A 23,475-nucleotide genomic window follows, 5' to 3' on the forward strand; every position below is an offset into this window, starting at 1 on the left:
GCTTCTTCAGTGCCTCTTTCATATATAAATGTTAAAAGCAGGTACTGTGAGTGCTCAGCTGATTTTTGGTTCTTATGAAAGTGTTTGTGTGTGTGTGTGTGTGTGTGTGTGTAGATAGTTGTTAAATTGATGTTCCTGCAGGGGGTGTAATTAATGCAGCCTTCTATTACACCATCTTGCTCTACTCTTCTCTCTAGAAGTGTTAAATAATGGAGAAATGCATTGTGTTCATGAATCAGAAGATTATATATGGATGTAATTTCTGCCCAAGTTGATCCGCGAATTCAATACAGTCCCAATCAAAATTTTCATAGACTTTTTCTTGGGTAGATATTGACTGCTGATTCTAAAATGCATAGGAAATGACAATAGCTTAGACAAATGTAAAGAACTTTTTCTTAAAAAGAAGAAAGTTTAAGGTCTAATCCTATCTTAATTTTATTTCCAGACTTATTAAAAGCTGCTATAATCAGGATAGTGTGGCATTGGCATGAATATAAACAAATAGTTCATTGGAACAGACTATATTATCCAGAAATAGATTCACACATAGTTTTTCAACTGATATAAACAAGGCAATTCATTGGAAAAATGATATCTTTTAAAAATGGCAATAGCAATTGCATATCCATATTTTTAAAATCAACTTTAATTCCTCTTTTATACCTTAAACAAAAATAAACACCAAATGGATCTTACACCTAAATGCAAAACTTTGAGCTTTGAAACTTCTAGAAATAAAATGAAGTAGAAAAATTTATGTGCTTTTCGGTTTAGGTAAAGACATATTGGATGCAACAAGAAAGCGGGATTTTTTTATTTTTTTTTATTTTTTTTTGAGGCAGAGTTTCGTTCTTGTTAGCTTCCTGAGTAGCTCGGATAACAGGCACATGCCACCATGTCCGGCTAATTTTTTTGTATCTAGTAGAGATGGGGTTTCACCATGTTAGTGAGGCTGGTTGCAAACTCCTGACTTCAAGTGATCCACCCACCTGGGCCTCCCAAAGTGCTGGGATTACGGGCATGCGCCACATGCCTGGCCCCATTTTTAAAAATGTTAAATCAGAGGGGTGGAGCAAGATGGCCGAATAGGAACAGCTCCAGTCTCCAGGTCCCAGCGCCAGCGACACAGAAGACAGGTGATTTCTGCATTATCAACTGAGGTACTGGGTTCATCTCACTGGGGAGTGCCAGACAATCGGTACTGGTCAGTTGTTGCAGCCTGACCAGAGAGAGCTGAAGCAGGGCGAGGCATCGCCTCACATGGGAAGCACAAGGGGGAAGGGAATCCCTTTTCCTAGCCAGGGGAACTGAGACACACAACACCTGGAAAAGCGGGTAACTCCCACACCAATACTGCGCTTTAAGCAAATGGGCACACCAGGAGATTATATCCCACACCTGGCCGGGAGGGTCCCACGCCCACAGAGCCTTCCTAATTGCTAGCACAGCAGTCTGCAATCTAACCGCAAGGCAGCAGCGAGGCTGGGGGAGGGGTGCCCGCTATTGCTGAGGCTTAAGTAGGTAAACAAAGCCCTGGGAAGATCGAACTGGGTGGAGCTCACAGCAGCTCAAGGAGGCCTGCCCGTCTCTGTACACTCCACCTCTGAGGACAGGGTACAGCTAAACAACAACAACAACAACAACAAAAGCAGCAGAAACCTCTGCAGACGCAAGCGACTCTGTCTGACAGCCTTGAAGAGAGCGGTGGATCTCCCAACACGGAGGTTGAGATCTGAGAACGGACAGACTGCCTGCTCAAGTGGTCCCTGACCCCTGAGTAGCCTAACTGGGAGACATCCTCCACTAGGGGCAGACCGACACCCCACACCTCACAGGGTGGAGTACACCCCTGAGAGGAAGCCTCCAAAGCAAGAATCAGACAGGTACACTCGCTGTTCAGCAGTATTCTATCTTCTGCAGCCTCTGCTGCTGACACCCAGGCAAACAGCGTCTGGAGTGGACCTCAAGCAATCTCCAACAGACCTACAGCTGAGGGTCCTAACAGTTAGAAGGAAAACTAACGAACAGCAAGGACACCCACACCAAAACCCCATCAGTATGTCACCATCATCAAAGACCAGAGGCAGATAAAACCACAAAGATGGGGAAAAAGCAGGGCAGAAAAGCTGGAAATTCAAAAAGTAAGAGTGCATCTCCCCCTCCAAAGGAACACAGCTCATTGCCAGCAACGGATCAAAGCTAGACGGAGAATGACTTTGACAAGATGAGAGAAGAAGGCTTCAGTCCATCAAACTTCTCAGAGCTAAAGGACGAATTACCTACCCAGTGCAAAGAAACTAAAAATCTTGAAAAAAGAGTGGAAGAATTGATAACTAGAATAATTAATGCAGAGAAGGCCATAAACGAATGGACAGAGATGAAAACCATGACACGAGAAATAAATGACAAATGCACAAGCTTCAGAAACCGACTCGATCAACTGGAAGAAAGAGTATCAGTGATTGAAGATCAAATGAATGAAATGAAGCGAGAGGAGAAATCTAAAGAAAAAAAGAAGAAAAAGAAATGAACAAAGCCTGTAAGAAGTATGAGATTATGTAAAAAGACCAAATCTACGTCTGAATGGGGTGCCTGAAAGTGAGGGGGAAAATGGAACCAAGTTGGAAAACACTCTTCAGGATATCATCCAGGAGAACTTCCCCAACCTAGTAGGGCAGGCCAACATTCAAATTCAGGAAATACAGAGAATGCCACAAAGATACTGCTCGAGAAGAGCAACTCCAAGACACATAATTGCCAGATTCACCAAAGTTGAAATGAAGGAAAAAATCTTAAGGGCAGCCAGAGAGAAAGGTCAGGTTACCCACAAAGGGAAGCCCATCAGACTAACAGCAGATCTCTTGGCAGAAACTCTACAAGCCAAAAGAGAGTGGGGGCCAATATTCAGCATTCTTCAAGAAAATAATTTTAAACCCAGAATTTCATATCCAGCCAAACTAAGTTTCATAAGTAAAGGAGAAATAAAATCCTGTACAGATAAGCAAGTGCTTAGAGATTCTGTCACCACCAGGCCTGCCTTACAAGAGACCCTGAAGGAAACACTAAACATGGAAAGGAACAACCACTACCAGCTATTGCAAAAACATGCCAAAATGTAAAGACCATCGAGGCTAGGAAGAAACTGCATCAACTAATGAGTAAAATAACCAGTTAATATCATAATGGCAGGATCAAGTTCACACATAACAATATTAACCTTAAATGTAAATGGACTAAATGCTCCAATTAAAAGACACAGACTGGCAAACTGGAGAAAGAATCAAGACCCATCAGTCTGCTGTATTCAGGAGACCCATCTCACATGCAGAGACATACATAGGCTCAAAATAAAGGGATGGAGGAAAATCTACCAAGCAAATGGAGAACAAAAAAAAGCAGGGGTTGCAATCCTAGTCTCTGATAAAACAGACTTTAAACCATCAAAGATCAAAAGAGACAAAGAAGGCCATTACATAATGGTAAAGGGATCAATTCAACAGGAAGAGCTAACTATCTTGAATATATACGCACCCAATACAGGAGCACCCAGATTCATAAAGCAAGTCCTTAGAGACTTACAAAGAGACTTAGACTCCCATACAATAATAATGGGAGACTTCAACACTCCACTGTCAACATTAGACAGATCAACAAGACAGAAAGTTAACAAGGATATCCAGGAATTGAACTCATCTCTGCAGCAAGCAGACCTAATAGACATCTACAGAACTCTCCACCCCAAATCACAGAATATACATTCTTCTCAGCACCACATCACACTTATTCCAAAATTGACCACATAATTGGAAGTAAAGCACTCCTCAGCAAATGTACAAGAACAGAAATTATAACAAACTGTCTCTCAGACCACAGTGCAATCAAACTAGAACTCAGGACTAAGAAACTCAATCAAAACCACTCAACTACGTGGAAACTGAATAACCTGCTCCTGAATGACTACTGGGTACACAACAAAATGAAGGCAGAAATAAAGATGTTCTTTGAAAACAATGAGAACAAAGATACAACATACCAGAATCTCTGGGACACATTTAAAGCAGTGTGTAGAGGGAAATTTATAGCACTAAATGCCCACAAGAGAAAGCAGGAAAGATTTAAAATTGACACTCTAACATCACAATTAAAAGAACTAGAGAAGCAAGAGGAAACACATTCAAAAGCTAGCAGAAGGCAAGAAATAACAAAGATCAGAGCAGAACTGAAGGAGGTAGAGACACAAAAAACCCTCCAAAAAATCAATGAATCCAGGAGTTGGTTTTTTGAAAAGATCAACAAAATTGATAGACCTCTAGCAAGACTAATAAAGAAGAAAAGAGAGAAGAATCAAATAGATGCAATAAAAAATGATAAAGGGGATATCACCACCGACCCCACAGAAATACAAACTACCATCAGAGAATACTATAAACACCTCTACGCAAATAAACTAGAAAATCTAGAAGAAATGGATAATTTCCTGGACACTTACACTCTTCCAAGACTAAACCAGGAAGAAGCTGAATCCCTGAATAGACCAATAGCAGGCTCTGAAATTGAGGCAATAATTAATAGCCTACCAACCAAAAAAAGTCCAGGACCAGATGGATTCACAGCTGAATTCTACCAGAGGTACAAGGAGGAGTTGGTACCATTCCTTCTGAAACTATTCCAATCAATAGAAAAAGAGGGAATCCTCCCTAACTCATTTTATGAGGCCAACATCATCCTGATACCAAAGCCTGGGAGAGACAAAACAAAAAAAGAGAATTTTAGACCAATATCCTTGATGAACATCGATACAAAAATCCTCAGTAAAATACTGGCAAACTGGATCCAGCAGCACATCAAAAACTTATCCACCATGATCAAGTTGGCTTCATCCCTGGGATGCAAGGCTGGTTCAACATATGCAAATCAATAAATGTAATCCAGCATATAAACAGAACCAAAGACAAAAACCACATGATTATCTCAATAGATGCAGAAAAGGCCTTTGACAAAATTCAACAGCCCTTCATGCTAAAAACTCTCAATAAATTCGGTATTGATGGAACATATCTCAAAATCATAAGAGCTATTTATGACAAACCCACAGCCAATATCATACTGAATGGGCAAAAACTGGAAAAATTCCCTTTGAACACTGGCACAAGACAGGGATGCCCTCTCTCACCACTCCTATTCAACATAGTGTTGGAAGTACTGGCTAAGGCAATCAGGCAAGAGAAAGAAATCAAGGGTATTCAGTTAGGAAAAGAAGAAGTCAAATTGTCCCTCTTTGCAGATGACATGATTGTATATTTAGAAAACCCCATTGTCTCAGCCCAAAATCTCCTTAAGCTGATAAGCAACTTCAGCAAAGTCTCAGGATACAAAATTAATGTGCAAAAATCACAAGCATTCTTATACACTAGTAACAGACAAACAGAGAGCCAAATCATGAATGAACTTCCATTCACAATTGCTTCAAAGAGAATAAAATACCTAGGAATCCAACTGACAAGGGATGGAAAGGACCTCTTCAAGGAGAACTATAAACCACTGCTCAGTGAAATAAAAGAGGACACAAACAAATGGAAGAACATACCATGCTCATGGATAGGAAGAATCAATATCGTGAAAATGGCCATACTGCCCAAGGTAATTTATAGATTCAATGCCATCCCCATCAAGCTACCAATGAGTTTCTTCACAGAATTGGAAAAAACTGCTTTAAAGTTCATATGGAACCAAAAAAGAGCCCGCATCTCCAAGACAATCCTAAGTCAAAAGAAGAAAGCTGCAGGCATCATGCTACCTGACTTCAAACTATACTACAAGGCTACAGTAACCAAAATAGCATGGTACTGGTACCAAAACAGAGATATAGACCAATAGAACAGAACAGAGTCCTCAGAAATAATACCACACATCTACAGCCATCTGATCTTTGATAAACCTCAGAAAAACAAGAAATGGGGAAAGGATTCCCTATTTAATAAATGGTGCTGGGACAATTGGCTAGCCATAAGTAGAAAGCTGAAACTGGATCCTTTCCTTACTCCTTATATGAAAATTAATTCAAGATGGATTAGAGACTTAAATGTTAGACCTAATACCATAAAAACCCTAGAAGAAAACCTAGGTAATACCACTCAGGACATAGGCATGGGCAAGGACTTCATGTCTAAAACACCAAAAACAATGGCAACAAAAGCCAAAATTGACAAATGGGATCTAATTAAACTAAAGAGCTTCTGCACAGCAAAAGAAACTACCATCAGAGTGAACAGGCAACCTACAGAATGGGAGAAAATTTTTGCAATCTACTCATCTGACAAAGGGCTAATATCCAGAACCTACAAAGAACTCCAACAAATTTACAAGAAAAAAACAAAGAACCCCATCAAAAAGTGGGCAAAGGATATGAACAGACATTTCTCAAAAGAAGACATTCATACAGCCAACAGACACATGAAAAAATGCTCATTATCACTGGCCATCAGAGAAATGCAAATCAAAACCACAATGAGATACCATCTCACACCAGTTAGAATGGCAATCATTAAAAGTCAGGAAACAACAGGTGCTGGAGAGGATGTGGAGAAATAGGAACACTTTTACACTGTTGGTGGGATTGTAAACTAGTTCAACCATTATGGAAAACAGGATGGCGATTCCTCAAGGATCTAGAACTAGAAGTACCATATGACCCAGCCATCCCATTACTGGGTATATACCCAAAGGATTATAAATCATGCTGCTATAAAGACACATGCACACGTATGTTTATTGCAGCACTATTCACAATAGCAAAGACTTGGAATCAACCCAAATGTCCATCAGTGACAGACTGGATCAAGAAAATGTGGCACATATACACCATGGAATACTATGCAGCCATAAAAAAGGATGAGTTTGTGTCCTTTGTAGGGACATGGATGCAGCTGGAAACCATCATTCTCAGCAAACTATCGCAAGAACAGAAAACCAAACACCGCATGTTCTCATTCATAGGTGGGAACTGAACAATGAGATCACTTGTACTCGGGAAGGGGAACATCACACACTGGGGCCTCTCATGGGGATGGGGGAGGGGGGAGGGATTGCACTGGGAGTTATACCTGATGTAAATGACGAGTTGATGGGTGCTGACGAGTTGATGGGTACAGCACACCAACATGGCACAAGTATCCATATGTAACAAACCTGCATGTTATGCACATGTACCCTAGAACTTAAAGTATAATAAAAAAATAAAATAAAATAAAATTTTAAAAAATGTTAAATCAGACTCCATCAAAATTAAAAACTGCTGTTTCTTCACAGATATTGTTAAATTCACTTTCAGTTGAAAAACATTGAGAAAACCAGCCACTCTCTGAGACAAAATAGTAAAAAAAGTCTTATATATCTGGAATAAATAAGAACTCTCAAAATTCATTATTAAGAAAACAAGTGACTCAATAAAGGAATCATTTATGACTTACAAAGACACTTCAACAATAAATATAAATAGTGTAAAAATAAGCACATAAAAACATTCTCACCATCTTTCCATAAAGTAAATGAAAATTAAGACCACAAGGAAATATCTACTCATTTATGAAAATGATTAAAATTATAAACACTAATCATATCAACTGTTGGTGAAAATATCAAAGAAATTAAACTCTCACATACTGTTAAAAGGAATGTAAAATGGTACAACCATTTTGGAAAACAGTTCAAAAGTTTCTAAAAATGTACATCTACCATATGATCCTTTACATTTACCCAGAGAAATGAAAGCATATATCCACACAAAGGCTCATACATGAATGTCCATATCACCTTTATTTTTAGCAACTAAAAGCTTAAAAGTACCCAAAAGATCTATTGACACATTTAACAACAAGAATGGATCTTAAAATAAATTTGCTGACTGACAGAAATCCAGACAAAGAATAACTCATACACTATGATTCTATATACACAAATTTTTGTAAATGAAACTAGTCTACAGGAACAGAAAGTATATCTTCCCTGGGATGCTAGGGGACAGGTGAGAGAAATGGATTACAAAAGATCATAAGGAATACTTTCTGGCAATAGATATATTTATCTTGATTGACACAGTGGAGTCAAACTTACCACATTTTATTTTATAAATATGCAAAGATTATCATATGCCAGTTATACCTCCATAAAGTTGTTAAAGTTATTGAGGAATTAATAGCCCTTTGTGTGGATTATAGCTATCAATATTACTTACTAGACTGTTAAAACTAAGAAAAGTTAAAGGTATACAGTAATTTATTTTAAAATAATAATAACTTTATTACATGCTGGCATAAGTAACATTTTATGAGAATAACGAAACTTACTGAAAACTGGGACAACAGTTTACAGTTTTGCAAATCTGCTTTTAATCCTGACAATAGAAGGCAACTACATTCTCATATGATTTTGCTTTCAGTCTGTTGATATATGTTGTACTGGTTGATTAAAGAAAATGCAGACTCAGTCAGATACATAGTTGAAAAACATAGTAGTATTTTAATAGAGTTTTCAAGTAATTGTGACCATTATTTGATATTATATCAAAACTCAACAAGTGGAAATTTCTTAAAGGTGTGTTGCAATGTGAAAATTCTAATTATATCAATACATTTTACATGCTCTATTACATTAAAACCCGTTATGCTGCAGTGGCCATTAAATGGATTTTATCCATGTGTGGATGGCTCATGGACTGTAAATGAGAAAAAATCTTGATTCTCTGAGTTCTGTAGTTCTTTCCAAGTTATAACTAATTTCATTCTACAATGTCTAAGTAACAAACTTCAGTTTCATCTTGAGAAAAGAGACTATTTTTTTTCCCTATATCACCATTTGCTAAGTCTTTGAGTTGATATTCTGCATAAGTAAGTAGTTAAGATCATCCCCCATGAGTAAATCTCTTAACTTCTATCTCTTTATGCTTATTGTTATACAGGTAGAAACTGTTCTATTACAAAATTAATATTCATATTATTCTTATTATGGAACATGAACCCTTCAAGATCTGGTTCCTCAAATATGTTAACAGCCTTCTTACCATCCTATTTGCTAAACTCAAAGTTTCCAGAATTCAACTTGCTCGTACACATTTTGTGGACTTTCCACACATCCATAAGTATTCTTATTCTGGAGAGCTGTTTATCTTCTTGACCAAAGAACTTTGATAGTATGCTAAAAGGAGATTCTTTGCTATTATTCGAGACAAGCTTCCTTTACCATTTTGATTGAGATAGGGGGTTCCTTTCATGTACTGACGTAATAGCTGATCCTACCACTGTCTTTGTCTTTTTATGAATTGAGGAAACGCACTCCTTCCATACACAGGAGTTGGCAGCCTAATGGAACCTTATTCAGTGAGAAATAAGCAGGTCTTTCTCCAGCTGGAAACAGCCTCCAAGTAGGCACAGGGATAGAAGGAAATAATTGGCTTGAACTTTGATCATCACGCACCAGTCATCCAGGAGTAGGAGTTGTTATAAGATGACAGTATGGAAAATCCTTTCCTCCTGTCCCAACCCTCTCACAGCACATTTTCTTTTCATTATATAAAAACATCCCCAGGTAAACTATAAGCAATTCGAGGGAAGAATGTGTGCTCTGCCTGTGTCCCCAGGGTGCAGCACAGAATCTGACACACAGACATTTTCACCGTATGTATGTTGAATAAATGAATATTTGATGAAACATATCAAGATGAATATCTGCAAGAAAAACAATGTTCATCGGGGACTTCTCTCTGAGCTCATGTCATGGTATATATGTCTTGTATCCTTCAACTGTCAAATTCAGTACACCATCAATCTTCATTTGATAGATTAGTGTGAAAATCTGAAGCATTAAAATGGAATTATTCACGGGAAAAGATTTTTTTCTTTTCAAAATAGAAGTGTGAGGCATGAAAAGTACATGAATAAATATATTTGACATATTAATTTGGGTAATAATTGAAGGAGAGAAAATAAAATTTTCAAGCCTGCTTCTAGATCATGGAAGGTTCGGAGGGAATGAAATGCCATGGAAGAGCACACATTGTTAACCTTGATGAGAATGGGTAGGTATGCTGGCTAAGCTCCTTTCTGGCCACGTGAATTTGGGCAGATTGGTTATCTACTCTGATCACACGTTTGTCATTTGTTAAATAAATGTATCATTTCCTCCGTTGTAAGGTTGTTGTGAAGATTTAAAAATGAATGATGCATATAAAATACCTAGAATAGTATTCTGAACATTGCGGGGACTATTTGGTAGTTCTCCACAATTAAATATGTGATATAAATAAGAGAGATATATATCTGATATATATCTCATATTACATAAAGTACAAGACTCTAAATAATTTTAGATCTGAATGAAGTTCAAAGATGACAATTGTTTATTTTATTGATGGGTTATATCTGTTTTGGACACTTCCTCATATTGTCATATCAGTGATAAATACATAAAAAGGTGCACATTTAAAAATATTTGTCAATATGCAGAATTTTAAAAATGCATATTTGCTTCAAGTTGACTCCTGAGGAGCCACTAAAACAGAAGAGAGAGAGAGAAATACATAGTTGCTTTATTATTTAATAATGCACTTTGCTTCAGATAAACAAAAACATAACCTATAGCAACTTCGAAATTTGAGTTTTGTTCTACATACCATAAAATCTTGACAGGAGGCAACATAGAGCTGGTAAGGAAGCTCAAGGTGCCAGGAAGGATGCAGCTTCTTTTTATTTCTGACCACTGAACTTTCATCCCGCCTTTTTCATCTTTTACAGCGTTCCTTCTCATGCTTCTTCTCCCCCAGTTGGCAGGACAAATTTTACACCCTCAGGGATCACTTGGCTGCCCATAGCTGCAAGGATGAATGGAAGTTTAATTTTTAGCTTTCCAGAACTCAGCAGAGGAGAGCAAGTGAAGAGATGAGGAAACATATTGATTTAGGCCAACTATAATATCTTCTACAGCAACAAATCCACCTGTGTACACGTAAAGGCTATCACACACATGTTTGAAATTAAATTTAAACACATTTATGAGTGTTCTACATTATACTTCTTACTTCATTTGCTTTTGTATTTTAATATTAAAAATGTCAAAAGCAAAAAATGCACCCTGTTTTAATACTGCGTGTTTAATAAACATGTGTCCTAAGACTTTCGTATATAGAAAGTTTGTCAAAAGAGGTATTAGCTTTATTTTGTTCACCCCAATAATTCAAATTAGATTTTAGCTTACATGAATGCATATTGTCATTTAAAAAGGTTTGTGGCAATTGTAAAATATCTTAGATTTAAACACTTTAAGTACTTTTTCAAATAAGACATAAATTTTGTGAACCAATTGTAAACTTGTAATGTGTAGATGGTCTCTTTTATTTTTACTTAATATTTTATAATAATAAGGCATTATTTTGAATAGTGGCAAATGAGACTATATAATATGTTGTGAAAAGAAACTGAATTACTAAATAGAATCCGACACCACTAAGTAGGGAATAGATTTGTACGTTTCTGAAAGATCTGTCAGTAAATTGGAGAGCTCTATAAGTGGGTGTGTCTTTTGTATTAACATCAAATCTTTAGATGATAATTTACAATATTTATATTTTATTTTTATGTACTTACAAAAGTGATTTTTGATCATTTGTCAAAAACTAATTTACTTTGTGCATATTACAGTAAAATTAGGCAAACCTGACTTGAAATAAGACATAACCTTGGAAACTTTCAACATTTTTATATCCTTTTTTAGCCAATCAGAATTTTCGTCTTCCTCTCTAATATTCCTGGTATCTGCCTCTTATGTTTAGCACCCATTAACTTAGTTTTTATTGAAGTAGGAAGCACAAAATATCATATCTACTTTTCTTTTTGTTATTTTAGAACAAAACCAAATACGTCAAATGAACTCCATTTATCTCATAATAATTTCTTAAAATCAAGATACATTAATATAATTATTTTCTTTGTTCCTTTTTTCTCCTTTTCTGTTTTTTGCTACATATTTATTGTAGCAACATATTTATTGACCTGCTACATATTTATTGACCTGTTTTTATTCATTTATATAAGTATTTACCATGTTTATGAATGTCTGTTTCTTGGACAAAAAAAAGACACATGGAATTGCCGCATTTAAAAGTATGTTTTGGATACATGCTTGGCTAGAGACATTGGTAAGGGATGTCATTTGTAAGAGGATCATGGAAGCCAAGGAAAATTTACAGAGAAGTAGAAGGGCAGGAAGACAGATGTATTTATTGAGACAGTGTAAAGATATATAAGTAGTGTCAGTAATATTTAGTGATAAGACTAAAGGATTAACACATACATTTTGAGAGAAACATACACTTCACATGGTTTGTGCAACAATGTTACCAATATATTTCTTAAACTTAGAGGGTATTTCTGGATGAGTTCAGGATTTAAATCAGTGAATTTGGGGTAAAGGAGATTGCCTTTCATAATGTGGGTGGGCTTTATCCAATAAGTTGATGGCTGACTAGAACAAGAAGACCAGCCTCCCCAAGCAAGAAAGAGTTCTCCAGCAGACTGTCTTAGGACTTCATCTGCACAGGTGCCTATTCTGGGTCTCTAACCTGCCAGCCAGATTTAGGACATGCCAGCCTCCACCAGTTTCCACGTAATGTGATTGTGTATGTAGAACATCCAAAAGCATCTATAAAATACTATAATTAAAACAGACACTTTGATACCTCTATACAAGGTCAATTAAAAATAAATTGCATGTTTATATGCCAGCCATCAAGAATTAACTTAAATTTTAAGAATTATACTGTTTACCATACAATTCAAGATGGACAAGTCTCCTGCAAAGAAAATTATAAAATATTATGGATTGAAATTGAAGAAAAGATGAACAAATAAAAGAAATATTCACAAATTCAAAAAAGGATATTAGTATTCCCAAGATATTCTTAGGTTTAATGCAATCAAAAACCCAGAAAGTTTGTGAATATTGATAAGTTGATATGAAAAATCATATAGAACTAGGAAGAGCCAAGAATAGTCAAAATAATATTGAAAAAGAAAGAAAAAATGTTAGACTCATAATACCATACATCAAATATATTATAAAGTTACAATAACTAAGAAAGTATAATAAGATTGATAAACACAACAATTTAATAGAATAGGGTCAAGGAAAACAACCACACATTCATAGTTACAAAAGTATCACTGATGTTCAGTTGGTAAAGGGACCCTTCCCAAAATATAGTGCTGGGTTAATTAATTCTCCAAATGCACAAACAACCCATTCTAGATGGATTGTAGATCTACCCATAAAACTTTTTAAAAAATAAAATGAATAAATTGTTGTATTTCATTGGAGAGTCACTAGCCACATGTGGCTATTTAAATTTGAATTAAAAATTAAAACTTCGGCCAGCCTCAATGTCTCACACCTGTAATCCCAGTAGTTTGAGAGGCCAAGGCAGAAGAATTGCTTGAAGCCAACAGTTTGGGATAAGCCTGGGAAACATAACGACACTCTTTTTAATTTAGAATGTCTCTAAACAAAATAAAATAAAAACTCTACAACAAAATATAAAAATTAGACGGGCACAGTGGCTCGCACCTGTAGTCCCAGCTACTCTGGAGACTGAGGAGGAAGCATCCCTTTAGCACAGTAACTTGAGGCTGCAATGAGCCCTGATTGCACCACAGTACCCCAGCCTGGACAACAGAGGGAGAGTCTGTCTCCAATAAATTAAATAAAAAACTTATTTTATCAGTAGTAGTAACTACATTTCAAGAGCCCATTATTCCTACGTAGCTAGTGTCTATTGTATCCATCAGCACAGATTTAGAATATTTTCCTCATCATGGAAAGTTCTATTGGTTAGCTTGGTTCTGGAAAATAACAGTGGAGAATTTCTTCATAAACTTGGTATAACAAAGGTTTCTTAAATAGAAAAGAATGCGCTAATCTTAAAGACAATTTCAATAATAAATTGAACAACCTTAAAATTAAGAACTTTTATTGATCAAACATATCATTAAGAAAGTTCCTGTAATCCCAGCACTTTGGGAGGCCGAGGCGGGTGGATCACGAGGTCAGGAGATGGAGACCGTTCTGGCTAACACGGTGAAACCCCGTCTCCACTAAAAATACCAAAAAAAAAAAAAAAAAAAAAAAAAAAAATCAGCCGGGCGCGGTGGCAGGCGCCTGTAGTCCCAGCTACTCGGGAGGCTGAGGCAGGAGAATGGCGTGAACCCGGGAGGCGGAGCTTGCAGTGAGCTGAGATGGCGCCACTGCACTCCAGCCTGGGTGACAGAGTGAGACTCTGTCTCAAAAAAAAAAAAAAAAAAAAAGTCAAAAAGATGACTCAGCAAGTACAAGTATATATTTTAATTACATATATTTGACAAACATTGAAGAGCACACATTTTTTAAATTCTTATAAATCAATAAGAAAAAAATAGTCAACCAAATCGAAAAATAGAGTGAAGACTTGACACTTCACAAAAAAAGAGATACTAAATGTCCAATCAACGTCAAAAGTATATTGAAAGAAATATATTTATATATTTATATTTGTGAGCATATGTGTACCACAGGACATGAATTAACATGCACATGGCAGCACTGTATGTAACAGCTCCAAATCTGAAACATCTCAAATGTATGTTAACAGTTAAATAAGTAAATAAATTGTACTACATTCGTATAATGTGATATAAAACATTAATGAAAATTAATGGATCATTACTACATGTGACTACATGGATGAATATGAATTTTACAAACATAATGTTGAATAAAATGAGCCAAACCAAAAAAATATATAATTTATGATTCTACTTATATAAAATTTTAAAACAGAAGAAAATCAAGTTTCAAAAATCAGGAAGGAAGTTTTATTTGAGCATAATGATGACTGGGAAGTGGAACAAGGTATGCTTCTTCATTCTGATTAGGTTATATTTTTAATTTGTTTGTGTTTAAATAAAATTTGGTAGCATTATAATATTTATTTAGCTGTGTGTTTGTGATTTGTGCAATTTTCTGTATATATATACAATATGGAGTTTAATAAGATAATTTTTAAAGATACATTGTACATTCGGGCCTTAACGCTATGTACGAATATTTTGATAAAGAAGTTCCACTTGAACACTTAAAAGCTTGTTAAGAGATCTCACTTTGTGTTCTTACACACTAAAATAAAATTTTTAAAAATATTGTTTAATACAAAAAAATTAGCCAGGTGTGGTGGCAGGCGCCTGTAGTCTCAGCTACTTGGGAGGCTGAGGCAGGAGAATGGCATGAAACCGGGAGGTTGAGCTTGCAGTGAGCCAAGATCGCGCCACTGCACTCCAGCCTGGGTGACAGAGCAAGACTCCATCTAAAAAAAAAATCATAATAATAATAACAGTGTTTAAAAACTGATTTAAAATACTCACAGAAAGCAAACTTGGAAAACACATTTCAGGATATTGTTCATGAAAACTTTCCCAGCCTTTCTAGAGAGGCCAACAGTTAAATTCAGGAAATACAGAGAATCCCTGCAAGATTCTTCACAAGAAGATCATTCTCAAGCCACATAATTATCAGATTTTCCAATGTCAAAATGAAAGAAAGAATGTTAAAGGCAGCTAGAGGGAAAGGGCAGGTCACCTACATAGGGAACCCTATCAGGCTAACATCAGACCTCTCAGCTGAAACTCTACAAGTCAGAAGAGACTGGGGACCTATATTCAACATTCTTAAAGAAAAAAATCTTCAACCAAAAATGTCATATCCAACCAAACTAAGCTTCCTAAGTGAAGGAGAAATAAGATTCTTTTCAAATAAGCAAATGTTGAGGGAGTTCATTACTACCAGACCTACCTTACAAGAGATCTTGAAAGAAGTACTAAATATAGAAAGGAAAGACCACTACAAGCTAACACAAAAACACACTTAAATACACAGACTAGAGACAATATAATTCAACCATGCAAATAAGCCAGCATAGTAACCACCTAACGCCAAAATGACAGGATCAAATCTATACATAACCTTGAATGTAAACAGGCTAGACGCCCCACTTAAAAGGCACAGAGAGACAAGCTGAATAAAAAAGCAAGACCCAATGGTACGCTGTCTTCGAAAGACCCATCTCACACATAATGACACCCATAGGCTCAAAATAAAGGGATGGGAGTAAATCTACTTAGCAAATGGAAAACAGAAAAGAGCAGGGTTGCAATCCTAATTTCAGAAAAAAATAAACATTAAACCAAAAATATTCAAAAAGACAAAGAAGAGCATTACATAGTAATAAAGGGTTCAATTCAAGAAGAAGACCTAACTATTCTAAATATATATGCACTCAACATAGGAACACCCAGATATATAAAACAAATTCTTAGAGACCTAAAAAGTGATGGAGACCCACACACAATAATAATGGGAGACTTCAACACTCCATTGACATTATTAGACAGATCATCAAGGCAGAAAATTAACAAAGATATTCAGGGCCTGAACTCAATTTTGACCAAATGGATCTGATAGACCTCTACAGAACTATCCACCCTGAAGCAACAGGTAAGAATAGATTCTTCTCATAGCCACATGGCACATACTGTAAAGTTGAACACATAATTGGACATAAAATAATCCTCAGAAAACGTAAAAGAACCAAAATTATACCGAACATGTTATGGGACAACAGCCTGATAAAAATAGAAGTCAAGACTAAGAAAATCACTTAAAACCATGCAATTACAGGGAAATTAAACAACATATTCCTGAGTGACTTTGGGGTAGATAATGAAATTAAGGCAGAAATCAAGAAGTTATTTGAAACTAACAAGATCAAAGATACAACATACCAGAACTCTGGGACACAGCTAAGGCAGTGTCAAGAGGGAAGTTTATGGCACAAAACGCTCACATCAAAAAGTAGAAAGATCTCAAATTAACAACTTAACATCACAAGTAGAAGAACTAGAGAAGCAACAGAAAATCAACCCCAAAGCTAGCAGAAGCCAAAAACAAAACAAAACAAAACAAAAAACAAAGCTGAACTGAAGAAAACTGAAACACACAAAAATTCAAAAGATCAATGAATCCAGAAGTTGTTTTTTTGAAAGCATTTATAAGATAGATAAGCCACTAGCTTGACTAATAAAGAAAAGAGAAGTTGCAAATAAATATAATTAGAAATGATGAAGAAGATGGTATCACTGATCTGACAGGAATAAAATTAACCATCAGAAACTACATCAAACGTCTCTATGGACACATTAGAAAACCTAGATGAGATAGATAAATTCCTGGACACATATGCCTTCCCAAGAATGACCTAGGAAGAAACTGATTCCCTGAACAGACCAATAATGAGCTCTGAAACGGAATCAGTAATAAATATCACCAACCAAATAAAGCCCAGCACCAGAGGAATTCATAGACAAATTCTACCATATGTATAAAGAAGAGCTGGTCCCATTCCTAGTAAACTATTCCAAAAAATTGAGGAGGAGGGATTCCTCCCCAACTCATTCTATGAGATTAACATTATCCTGATACCAAAACCTGGCAGAGAAACAACAAAAAAAGAAAACTTCAGGTCAGTATCCTTGATGAACATCTATCCAAAAATTCTCAACACAATACTTGCAAATGGAATCCAGCAGCATATCAAAAAGCTATTCCACCACATCAAGTATGCTTCATCCCCAGGATTCAAGATTGGTTCAACATACACAGATCAACAAATGTGATTATCACATTAACAGAACTAAAGACAAAAACACATGGTTGTCTCAATAGATACAGAAAAGGTTTTGGATAAAATTCAACATCTGTTCATGTTAAAAATGCTCAATAAACTAGGTTTTGAAGGAACATACCTCAAAATGATAAGAGCCATCTATGATAAACCCACAGCTAACATCATACTGAATGGGCAAAAGCTGGAAGTATTCCCCTTGAAAACCAAAACAAGAGCAGGATGTCATATGCCACTTTTATTCAACATAATATTGGAAGTCCTAGCCAGAGCAATCAGGCAAGAGAAAGAAATAAAGGGCATCCAAATAGAAAGAAAGGAAGTCACACTCTCCCTGTTTGCAGACTACATGATTCTGTATCACATAAGTTTCAGGATAAAAAATCAACGTACAAAATCACTAGCAGTCCTATACACAGACAACAGTCAAGCCAAGAGTCAAATCAGGAAAGCAATCCTATTCACAACTGCCACAAAATATTAAGATATCTAGGAACACAGCTACCCAGGAAGATGAAATATCTCTACAATGAGAACTACAAAGAACTGCTCAAAGAAATCAGAGAAGACACAAACAAATTGAAAAACATCCCATGCTCATGAAGAGGCAGAATCAATATCATTTAAATACCATACTGCCCAAAACAAATTATAGATTAAATGCTATTCCTATCAAATTACCAATGACATTCTTCATAGAACTAGAAAAAAATTGTTAAATTAATTGGAACCAAAAAAGAGTCCCAATAGTAAGTCAATACTAAGCAAAAAGAACAAAGCTGGAGGCATCACATTATCCAACTTCAAACTATACTGCAGGGCTACAGTAACCAAAATAGAATAGTACTGGTACAAAAACAGGAATATAGACCAGTAGAACAGAATAGAGAGGCTAGAAACAAGGCCAGAAACCTATGACCATCTGATCATTGACAAAGCTGACAAAAACACACAATGGGGGAAAAACTTCCTATTTAATAAATGGTGCTGGGATAACTGGCCAGCCACATGCAGAAGATTGAAGCTGGATGTCTTCCTTATGCCATATACAAAAATCAACTCAAGATGGATTAAAGACCTAAATGTAAAACCCAAAACTGTAAAAACCCTGGAGGATGACCTAAGCAATACAATCTTGGATGTAGAAATGAGCAAAAATTTCATGACAATGATGCCAAAAGCAACTGAGACAAAAGCAAAAATTGGCAAATGGGATATAATTAAACTTAAAAGATTTTGCACAGCCAAAGCTTTCTGCATACCAAAAACTTGTTGATAGTTGCTAAGAGCTATCAACAGAATAATTGGCAACCTACAGAATGGGAGAAAAGTTTTGCAAACTATGCATCTGACAAAGGTCTAATATCTAGCATGTATAAATAACAGTTTACAATAAAAAACAAACAGCCCCATTAAAAAGTAGGAATAGGACATTAACAAACGCTTTTCAAGAGAAGACATACCTGTGACCAACAAGCATATGAAAAAAGCTCAATGTCACTGATCATTAGAGAAATGCAAACCAAAACCACAGTGATATACCATTTTAAACCAGTCAGAATGGCTACTATGAAAATGTCAAAAAATAACAGATGCTGGCAAGGTTGTGGAGAAAAGGGAATGCTTACATACTGTTGATGGGAGTACAAATTAGTTCAATTCTTGTGAAAGCAGCATGGCAATTCCTCCAAGAGCTAAAAGCAGAACTACCATTTGACCCAGCAATCCCATTACTGGGTATATACCCAAAGGAATATAAATCATTCTACCATAAAGACACATGCACACGAATGTTCATTGCAGCACCACTGACAATCGCAAAGACATGTAATCAACCTAAATCCCCATCAATGATAGATTGGATAAAGAAAATCTGGTACATGTACACCATGGAATACTATGCAGCCATAAAAAGAACAAGATAATGTCTTTTGTGGGGATGTGAATGGAGCTGGAGGCCATTATCCTTAGCAAACTAATGCAGGAACAGAAAACCAAATACCATATGTTCTCACTTATAAGTAAGAGCTAATGATGAGAACTCACAAACACAAAAAATGAATAACAGACACTAGGGTCTACTTAAGGATGGAGGATGGGAGGAGGAAGAAAAGAAAAAATAACTATTGGGTACTAGGCTTAATACCTGGGAGATGAAATAACCTGTACAACAAATTCCTATGACATGAGTTTACCTATAAAACAAATGTTCACATATAGCCCCGAACCTAAAATGAAAGTTTTTTTTTTTAAAAAAAGTAAGACATTAAAATATTTTCTAATGTTAAATGTACTGCCAAATCCTGAAATAAGACCTCTATTCCCAGCATGTATTTTCCTAAAGTATACTTACTGTTGAATTATTTGTCCACTCTGTTAAAGTTGTCTCTAGGATTTTATTATTTGAATTATTTTCTTCATATTCTTTCAGTAGCATTTTTTAAATCAACATTTGAGTTTTAAGTGCATAATTTTCACTCTTACTTTAAACAAAGGTAAAAATAAATGAATTACTCATATGTTAGCGATTATGGCATTAAAAATTTATCCTTGAACTTCATCCCATTTAAAAATTCATTCTTCTATTCCCAGAATACCTGTAGTCTAATCTGTTCATGTTTCTGATTTTCCCCTTTCCTTCTAACATTTAGGCGCCCTCTTGAGAGTAGAGATCCTGAGAGAGGATTGAAACTCCTCATTTTTTAAACTTCACCCTTGTCATAACCACCGCCACAAATATATTTTAGATAAATCACATGAACTTTTTGATATTTTAATTTTTGACATACAAAAATGATGAGCTCATATGATTCAGACTAAAATATTATCACCATTTCGTCTTCTTAAAATTCTGCTCATCCAGTGTCACTTTCCTCAGGAAAATTTCCACAATCGCCTTATCCTGAAAGCATGTCTCCTCCCTGTGGAAATCTACTTTGCAATCACACTGCCATTGCTCCCTCATGACATCACTTCTGGAGGTGTCCCTGAGGAGAGAGTAAGCACAGGTTTCAGCCAGGAGAACTGTGTTCAAATCATGACTCTTTCATGTACTTGCTGGGTGATGTTGAGTAAGTTATTTGACCTCCCTTACCTCTCAGTTCCCACACTTATAAAAGTTTCTGTAAGTACTGAGATTATGAATTATATTTTATATACTGTGAATTTTATATAGTGTTCAATAAATGTCATTTTTAAAAATTCAAAAAAGTTCCACTTTAAGCAATTCTTCAAAATCACACAGAACTAATTTATAACAGAGACCACCAAACTCCCTGCTCTGTGACTTGTACAAACTAAGAAAGCTCTGTTGGTGCAAATTTTGGAAGATTTTAAATTGGTAACTGGCAACAGGAATACTCCCATACACCACTGTTATGTATTTATATTAGGTATATAATAATATATTATCTTCAAAATATCATCTGTATGTGGCATTATTAGGTATATATATATATGACATCATAGATATATATGGCATTATATTATATATACTAATGTTATTGTATCAGATGCATCTGTCTTTATAATAAATATAATACTAATAGATTTTTAGGTTATCCAAGAGATTATTGAAAGCCATTATATGATTTTTAAAAACAATTATATTTTAATGAGCATTACAGCACAAGTTGAATTCATAAATAAGCAAACTGTTTACAATAACAAGTGAGTCTCCCACCTACTTTTTTCTCCTAGATCCCTCCTAAGAGGTAATGGGTATGAACACCTTCATGTTTACCCTTCTACTCTTTCTAAATATTTTTCCCCATACACTATTCCATATCTTGTTTATTTTTTCCATAGTAAATAAATCTAACAGACAATGCATTTTCATACATGCAAATCTGTTTTATTCATTATAATGATTACATGAATGCCATTGTTTGAATGTACCATAGTCAATATAGCCTGTCTTTCACAGATAGGTATTTAGCTTTTTCCAGATATTTTTTATGTCTTCTGCACCACAATGGATATTCTTAGGCATTCACCATTTTACATGGATAAGTATAAAGCTACAAGACAACTTCTTGAAATTACTTGGTTAAGTGATATTTTTAATTTTGATAGATATTGCCATAGCTGTACATTAAGGTAGAAGCAATTTACCTTCTTGTAAGTCAAATATGATTTTAGCAGTTGTGTTTCAGAATGATAATTCTGTGTGAAATCTGGAAGATGAACTATAGCAAGAAACAATGACATGTGAGATACTAATTGAGACACTAATACAGCAATAGAGAAAGGCAATAAGAAGTAAGAGGAAGTAACAGTTTCTAGAAGGATTGAAGTAGTAGCAATGAGAGGATTGAGATAATGGCACCTTTGAGTGCTCTATCCATAATGGCCTTAAGTATATCTTTTACTAAATCAATCAAACTGAAGTCCCAATAATTCAAGAGAAATCCAGTCCATTACCACCTCAACCTTTGACTTCTCAGCTTCTCTTGCCAAACTCTCACTTCATTAAAGTGCTACTAAAATGAATTCCCTTTGTCAGATGTCTCCACTACTCTACATTAAGCCATTAACATGGGCTTTTCTCTCTTAAGACTTTTGGCCTTAAAGGTTAGCAAACCCCAAGTTCAAGTATTTGGCCTATATCATTGGAAGCCTAAGGGGGGAAAAAAACTATTTTTAAATATGACTCCATATTTAACCTCCAAGTTATATCAAGTTCAGCATTAAGAATTCTATAATCCCTAGAGGAGAACTGTCCAGATGATTTACATGTAGACAAATGTATGAATTTCTTCTGGAGAAACTGAAATTTATCAGAGAATATGAGCAGCAACTCTTGATTATTGGCTTAAATCCTTCACCATTGATCAATCAGTTTTCAAAATCCTTATGATGTGCATGAAATATGTTTTCTTCCTGATACGAGAAAACCTTAACCCTTTGTCACTCTTCCAAATGTTATGTACCTGTAAATTGGAAGAATGTAACTAAAGTTGTTTGTGATGCCATTTCTCCTGTTGGAGAATGGTAGGGCAGACAGCTAGGTTTTTTTGAACATTTTTATTCAACACTTTTGCTCATACCTGTATTCCACTTGAGAATCTCAATTTGGCTCACTTCTTCCCAAGATGGTATAACTGGCTAATTATGACATAAAAACAGTTTGGAAGGTGGAAAAGGCAGTGATCCCTGGAAGAGCATCTGAAAGCCTTAAGCAGACATCTTACTAGCAGAGATGTCTATGGATTATGTGTATACCCGACACTTTTATTTTAATTTAGATTCAAACTTCATGCTAATATTCCTGAAATCTAAAGCTAGCATAGGCAAGGTTGAAAGGGTGTAGAGCAAAGAAATAAAATCTAAACTAAACAAACCTGTTCTTTTAAAGCAGTCAGGAAATTTTCTGCCTTCCAATTGTTAGAGATGATTCTTCTTTCAGAGAGGCTGTTTTATTGTTCCAGGAACACCACACACTGAAAATGGACTTCTTTAATTTTGAGGATGTAAATCAGTGATGTGACTCCAAGGAATGCAATTGCTTTGTAAGATAATATAAAGAGGCTGGCTTTGTTGCAAGCAGAGCTACATTTCCACAGATTGTCCTTCCCTTAGAGGAATTGTTCTCCAAGGATGGATTTAGAATGTGCTCTCTCTGAAAATTAAGTAAGCCCTTGGGGACATTTTTGTGAAAACAATGGCCACAAGCTGTCAGCAAGAGAGACCTCAAAGGACTTCGGGAAAGACCTGAA

General features: G+C 35.7%; 1 protein-coding gene across 1 annotated transcript in view; it reads left to right on the forward strand.

Annotated features, from left to right (window-relative positions):
- The window catches only part of KYNU (kynureninase), a 296,464-nt gene that overhangs the window by 26,195 nt on the left and 246,794 nt on the right, over positions 1–23,475 (forward strand). The gene's annotated exons all lie outside the window — the stretch shown is intronic.

This window comes from Theropithecus gelada, chromosome 12 (assembly GCF_003255815.1).
Source record: "Theropithecus gelada isolate Dixy chromosome 12, Tgel_1.0, whole genome shotgun sequence".
NCBI classification, from domain to species: domain Eukaryota; kingdom Metazoa; phylum Chordata; class Mammalia; order Primates; family Cercopithecidae; genus Theropithecus; species Theropithecus gelada.